This window comes from Drosophila arizonae, chromosome 4 (assembly GCF_054131065.1).
Source record: "Drosophila arizonae isolate 15081-1271.41 chromosome 4, UAZ_ARI_1.0, whole genome shotgun sequence".
In the NCBI taxonomy this organism is placed as follows: Eukaryota; Metazoa; Arthropoda; class Insecta; order Diptera; family Drosophilidae; genus Drosophila; species Drosophila arizonae.
Window position 1 is genome coordinate 18,983,493 of NC_142924.1, and position 7,701 is coordinate 18,991,193.

Genomic DNA, 7,701 nt, shown 5'->3' on the forward strand with positions numbered 1-7,701 from the left:
GGGACCTTCTAGTACCGTCGCTCGTCGGGAGTGTGGGGGGGTTCTTTTCTGCCTTGCGATCAGAGTTCATAAATTTTAATTTTTAAGATCCCTTAAACTCGAGGTGGAGCTCTACTCCACGAAAAAAAAAACAAATTATATTGGGGAAGTAGGGGAAGGACTGGCACAAATTTACAGCAAGAACACCGACACAACTAAGCGTGGCCATAGATGCCATTCGGCACACGCGCTCTTTACCCACCCAACCATAGTTTTTCGTAAATAATTTTAACCGAAAACCCCCAAAGAAGCTCCAACACTAACTAGCCTACCCCATTATTTCACCCTTCTTCCAGATTAACGACTCATATCATTCTTGGTTTCATTCCTATTATTCATAGTATTCATTTTCATTCATTTAAGTAACATCTAGACATTGGGATACTAAAATTAAAATCTATTATTTTTCTTATACTAACAATGTTGTTATTATTTTACATTTTTATTTTACATTATTATTAGCTTTTTTTTTTTTTTTTTTTTTTTTTTTATGCTATTCTTTAAATGGTTCTATTTTCTATCGTAAATCTTTCTTGCTATTAAATCCTATTTATTTCTTTATTTATTTATTTCCTATTTATCTTTTCATGTTTTTTTTTTTTTTTTTTTTTTTTGTTATTTACTTCATGCTAAGTTTGTTTTATTTATTTCATTAATTTATTGAATTGTTCATTTTACTTAATTTTTATTTTTTATTTATATATATATTTATATATATTTAACTTATTAAATTTGGTTTATTTATCTACTTATTTATTTCTTTGTTTATTTTACCTCATTGTTTTTTTTCTTTATTTTACAATTTAGGTGGAATCAACATTTAGTTTAATTAAATTTGAAATCGAATAGATATAAATATAAATATAAAATCTTAATATCTTTATTTAAAAAATGGGGTTACGAAAAAAAAATTATTTTAATTAAAAAAAAAAAAGTATATGCTTTCTTTCATTATTGCATGCACTTTTCTTCAAACATTTTATTATTAAATTTTTTTTTTTTTTTATCTCTTGTTTTTTTTTTTTTTTTTTTTTTTTTTTTTTTTTTTTTTTATATATTCCTTTTTAATAATTCATTAATTAAAAGAAAATATAATGGTTTGGATTGGGGGGAGTGGGAGTACAGGGTATCTTCCAGCACTTACATGATCTTTAGATTTTTTCACTCCAGCGATGAAAGGCCTTTCCTCGTGGTAGCTGTAGCGTGGCGTTGAGGTTACAAAAAGATTATAGGGGCGGACATACACACAGTTTTTGTTGTTTTTTTTTTTTTTTTTTTTTTTTTTTTTACCTCTACATTTTTATACTTCTTTTTATATTTATATCTATTCAAATTATTATTATTTTTTCTTTCTTACTTTTTCGATTTTTTTTTTTTAACAAAAAATATTTTTTTTTCTTTTATTTTTGGTTATACATTTATATATAATTTCTTTTACTATTTCTTTTACTTCATGTTTTTTTTTCTTTTTGCTTTTAGTATTTTATACTTTGTTATGTGTATATATGCATCTATAGATATATATATGCATATATATGATAAATTTTATTATGGCATTATTATGTAATTGGGTTTTTTTTTTTTTTTTCTTTTTTTTTCGTTACGTCATCGTATTATTTTTTCTATTTTCATGCTAGTTTTAATTTTACATTTTACTTTTTAATTTGGGGTGAACTATTTTGGTTGCTAGTAACAAAATTTTTACAGTGTACGTCACATATGTAATTGAGGTGTGTTTTTTTTTGTTCTTTTTTCTTTTTTTTTCGTTTAGTTGATTATGGTAGAACTAGAGTTTTTGTTCTTGGCTATGTAAAGTTTTTTTTTTTTTCACTTTTAGATTTTCGCGGCTTAGAGTTTTCGGGGTCAAAAGTTTTATATGTTTATATGTCACTATGCCACTATTCGATTTATGGGCCACTATTCAATTTTGTGTTTCCCCCGCCTGCTGTTGAAGTTCCTCCAGCCTTTCGATAAAGTTGCTCCGATCGATCTTGATGGGGCAAAAAAAATTTAAAACAGAGCCCGTGTCTAGGGCAGGCTTTGCTATATTGCCGTGCCCAAATTTGACACGGGCGTCAAGAAAATTTTGTTTGGCTGCGCTAGAGAAAATGATTGTTTTATTTAGCTAATATGCCACAATATGCCAATCTTCGTACCTTTTTTTAAATTATTGTAGCGCACGTGTTCCTCGCCATATATGTATATATATTTTATATATATATGGACTTATTGTAAAGTCGCAACGTGGAGTTCTAGAAAAAAGGGCTGACTATTTTACTTTTTCGGCTTATATAGCTTTGGGTAGATAAAAGCTTAAAGGTTTTATTGCCCCTAAAGTTGGCTGCACTAATATTTGTCGCTGCAGAATTCGCACAGCGCGACACGATCAGCTGTTGCGCGTGCGCGACAACTTTTTCGGCCCCCACCGAAAGCTCTCAATGCAGCTCTGCATGCAATGAAAGGGTTCAGTGTACCTTTCCAAAGCTTTTGCAAGCGCGCGTACTTTTTGAACATATACTTTTGCTATTTTTTTATTTACCCTTTATTTTTTTGTTTGGCTTGCGACCATTACATGGTATATAAAAGCGTTTTTGCCTTGATTTCATGTTGAGACATTTACAAATTATGCCCTCAGTACACACACACACACGCAAACACGCACAGCCACCCGAAACGCCATGGGCTTAGATGTTGTTGTTGTTGCTCTTGACCCAGTGAAAATCTATGGCTACAGTTTCTCAGTTCTGGCCAACGTCTGCATCGAGTTCACAGTTCAAATGTCGGGCCAGCAAATTGAGTGACAATGACGCGGTCAGCTCTTAACCAGCAGACCCAAAAGAAAAAGAAGAAAAAATAGCTCGATTCGGGTCAAATAGCCCTAGGGCGCTGCTTACCTAAAATCTCAAATTGTTTCAAATGAAATGTGTGTCCCTCGAGTGCAACTGGCTCGCCTCCCTCCCAACAGACTCCGTAACGACTCTATTTAATTTTAGCCTAACATATTGCCCAACATTAGTTTGACTGTTTTTTTTTTTTTTTTCAGCTTTAAAGTGGCCCGCGATCGCTTCAAGCTGACGTCAAATCCCTGGCCTGGGCTGTCGTCATTCAGCTGGCATAATGCAGTTTAATCAAGCTGCGCTTATTATAAATTAATTTAGTCAGTCAACCGCTGCAGCGCGATTAGTTTGCCTGGGCCAGGCTTTACATTGAGCTACCTGCCCTGGCATTTGCTGCTTGAATGGCATTACGAGCCATTTCCTATGCACAGCCCTTGCCGCCGGCTCTGATTGTCTGAGCAGAGCTCTGCTGCTGCTGCTGTGCAGTTCATAAGTCCCAATGCAGGGCTTGCGCTTTCTGCATTTAACTGCATTCTAATACTCTACTTTGTGGTTGTAGCAGGAGTCGCATTTATGGCAACTGAAGGAGCGAGAGTCTGAATAACTAAATTGCTTTAAGTCCAACTGCAGCTGAATTGTTACCCAGTTGAGAGTTTTTTCCTGATTGTGAGCGACTTTTCTTGCTAATAAATGCCAGTGTGAGTCTACTCTTCGTTTTCTGCTCTCTTGTTAAAGATGATATAGATAATTGAAATTATTTAATAATAATTAATGACTCTGGCCACTATTAGTTTTTCTTAAATATTATATATTTGAAATCATTGCTTTTTAATTTAAATTACAATAGAAACTTTCCTATATTTTATCAACATTCAGCTTCAGAATTTCTGAGTTGCAATGGATACTTGAATGTCTGCAGTGTTGACCCTCAGATAGTGCTGTGATTGCTAGGCTTATCTGGGAACTGGCGCTGCATTAGACTTATGTCATGCCAAGAGATGACAAAGAGTCTGATAAATTATTTGAATCATTAAAATATATCATATAGTAATGTACGGAATGTAGCTCTGTCTCTGCTCGCTTTCTTTAGACTCCCTGTTTATATTCTCGCTTTGTTCCTATTTTCCCTATTCCTATTCTCGCTTTTTTATTCTCATTGTTTCCATTGTTACTGTACCTATTCTTGCCTTTTCTCTCTGTTCCTATTCGCTGTGTTCCAATTATCTCTAATCCTATTCTAGCTATTTTTAGACTTCAGCTCCCTAGGTTCGCTGTCCATAGGCTTAGTAACTAAAGTCTTTTTTGAATCGTAGCCTTAGCTGATCGTTGTTCTGTTATCTATGATTATCCATATCAAAGGAAAAAATTCTACTTAAGTCTAGTTGCTGGAACAGACTCCAATATTCTACTTTCTGCGCTTTAAAAGAGAACCTAAAATTTTGAAAACGTTCTGGAAATAATAATAATTTTGAAGATTTGTAAAAGCTCTGCAAGTTTGTTTAAAATTTTTAATTTTTTTATTCTATTAAAAATATTTCAAATATTTCAAAAGTAGATAAGATTAAAATGTATGTGACTAAGAAAAAAAACAAGCAAGATGACAACAGCATCATTCTATTTCAATCCGCCTAATCATGCAACAGTGCATATATAATTTGTCGTCTTCTGAGCAGAGATCCTTCTGATACCCTAACTTGTTCATTATTAATTCAACGGCCATGCAGTAGCAGCAAAAAGGCGACTCAGAAAGTGGGCGTCAAAAAGGGGGCGCGTCAAAGCATCAGCAGCCATATCAAAGCAAGCTAATGTATAATGCAGAAGACGTGAACTTTAAATAAATATTTGCCACGCCTTTATGGAATATTCATGCGGTTTGACTTTAAGTGGAACGACTGAAATTCATAGTTTATATTCAATTGTCTTTAACGCTTTTGGCCAAACGGCATTTAAAATGTACACAAAAAGCAGCAGCTCTACTTCCCTCTCTTTTCTCTTTTTTTCTCCCTCTCATTCCGTTTGTGTATTTATTTAACTTGTTAAATAATTCAACGGGTGCGCACAATGTGAGCCGGAGCGATTCTTTTTAAATGAGAAGCGCTTTATATGCCATGATATGGAGCTTACAATTATGGATTCCAGTTTATCGGAATACAAAACAAAAAACAATTGCGTATAAAAAGTTCTGTTAACGTAGGAGCTTATAAAAAAAATGTATATATATAAAATACAGAAATATATAAAAAAAATATATATATAAAAATGAAAACCCGTAAAGCTTGTAATGTCGCTGCGGCCGGTCGTGTTAATCAAATAAATGATGCTACAGCCTGTCGCATAACGATGTCAATTTTTCATACACAAATGAAAGAAGCCGACAAAATAAAAAAAAAATAAATAAAAAATAAAAACAATAACAAAAACTTCATGCGGGCACAATTAAAAGTTCTGCTAACGATATTGTTGCACATTGATTTATATATATGTAGTAATGTATATATATGTCTGTATATATATATTTCACATTTCCTTTTATAGCATTTAAATTCAGACAATTTGCCTTGACAGCGCAGCATGTTTTAGCCATGTTTCCAATGAAATTAATTATACACTTATCTGCGCTGGCGTTCATTGTAAACTCTGCTCACTATTCCCGCCCCCTCAGCCACTCCCGCCCCGGCACATTGTCGACGGCCGAGCATTTTCTCTGTCGGCTTATGTAAAACAATGCAAATAACGTCACGGTTGATATTTTGATTATGAGACGCAAGCAGGACGCACGGCGCAGACCTCGGCCAACCACGCCCACACGCCAGATAGTGCGAGCGAGACAGAGTCACAATCGTCCTACACACTTATATAAACTTTCACCTGGGGCCTTGCCCGAGCTATGCGTAATTATAGCTCAGACGCACGAGCATTGCGCCTGGACCACAGCAGCCCCACGTGCACGTGTCTAGCTGGTGGGAGGCGAGCTGATGGGGCTGAGGGGGACAGCAGATAGCAGACAGCTGACAAGCTGGCAGCTGCCGCTGCATAGAAATTGCGCCAGGTAGCAGTAGATAATGCGAAGGTGTGGACAAGTAATACATGTGGCCGGGCATAATGCAAGTGCCTCTAATTGTGGCACGCTATCTGACTAATCTACAGAGTCCCCAGAGAGCACTTGGAGAAATTCCATTGCAATTTGCTAGCTTTAATTTGAAATTAATTACACTTCGTAGCGCCCTGATGTGTGAGATGGCTATAGTATTCCAAAAATGAGAGGGAGAGAGAGAGAGAGCGAGCAATAGACAATTCCCTAGGCTCATGTTCACAGCGTGTCAATTTGATTGCCGAAAGCCTCAATACCACCTGGACATGAGGCGCACTGATTAGCCACTGCCCAAGAACCCTTTTCAAACCTGCTACCGAGACGACAGCCTGTCAAACATGTCCTGCCGCTTGCCTGCCTGCGCTGAAGCTGTACGAATATCAAATGCAAAATGGAAATCTCAGCTCTAAGCATATGCAAAGCAGATACACACACACGCACACATACAGAGACAAAGTGTGTTTGAAGTGGTTCAAGTGGTTGGGCTGTTGTAGCTGTTTTTTGTGCAAACGATTTTAACGAATTCTGATAACACGCCAGACTACTTGGAAGGCCAACTGCCGGCCTAAGAGCGTGTGTCTGCCACTCAAGCTAAACCAGATTCACCTAAATCAATGGGCGTGGCATGATTATCTATCAAATGACAATCTGAAATATGGTTAAAAAGTGTAAGAAAAGCAAATCAACTAATTATATAGCCAGCCGAGAGCGTTTAACATTAGCGCTGTCCATAACATAGCACTGTAAAGTTACACTGTTATGCCGGCAACAGTGCGCTGTTGCTAACAGCGCATTAGCTAACAGTGCTCTGTTGCTCTCTGACTCCGAATTCGTGGCGCTCTGTTGCTCTCTCATCTTACCTTCCAGCTGCTGGAAAAAGCCGCCAAAAAAATCAGCTGTTTTTGTTAGCTTTGCCGAGGAATTTGGTAAGAAGTTTTTAGCGCGTGCTGCACTTGGCTTGACCAACAATAGCAAATATGCGGCTTCACCTTGGCATTTTAATTGAATTTTATTTATGCTTCCGCTCTTGAAATTCATATGAACGTCAAGGATCAGCCGATGTGGCTTAGGCCATAAATTTGGCCACCTTCTGTCGCCGTCTGTTGCCGGCAAATGGTGCGTGACCAAATCGCGTATCAACATCTGACGTGGGCGAGGTCTTTACTCAGAAACAATCAAGAAACATATATACATACATATATAAAGCCAAATAAAACAAAATGACAATTCAGCGATAAATCAATTTGCTGGCAAAACGTTTTTATCGTCGTGTATCCTTTGACACATTTACTTAATGCTCGCCCAAAATAAAAATAAAAATAAATAGAATACAGCTCGCATTTTACGCTAATAGCACACACGGCGTATGCGCAATTAAAATATATATTTGCGCGTGCTATCGCGTCGCACACATTTATTGTTCCACTGCGTCCATAAGTTATTTGACAATTTCGTTTATCTGACAATTTCAATATGGGTTCAGATTTTCTTTTTTTTGTCTTGTTTTGCTTTTGCGGCATTTTCGTGTCTGTCTTAGCGGCGCATAAATCTTTGAAAGTCTAGCAAAAACATGTGAACAAGTGGATTTCAAGACCTTTTTACATTAAATACGCTGTCTTGATTTCATTTGCTAAGCCGGTAGAGACTGCAAACAGAGCATATCAGTTTGCGCAGTGAAATAAAAGAAGGATAAATTAATTAAATTATCCTATAAATAAAAATAATAATAATAAC

General features: G+C 36.1%; 1 long non-coding RNA gene across 2 annotated transcripts; it reads right to left on the reverse strand.

Annotated features, from left to right (window-relative positions):
- Positions 1–314: 314 nt before the first annotated feature.
- LOC149269351 (uncharacterized) lies at positions 315–2,816 on the reverse strand. 2 transcript variants are annotated; one of them, XR_016269866.1, is made up of 2 exons: positions 2,196–2,816; positions 315–2,133 (listed from the first exon to the last, which is right to left on the reverse strand). It is a non-coding gene; the product is annotated as an uncharacterized LOC149269351 (long non-coding RNA). The 2 variants fall into 2 exon arrangements; XR_016269867.1 differs by having other exon boundaries at positions 315–2,138.
- Between the last annotated feature and the right edge of the window lie 4,885 nt (positions 2,817–7,701).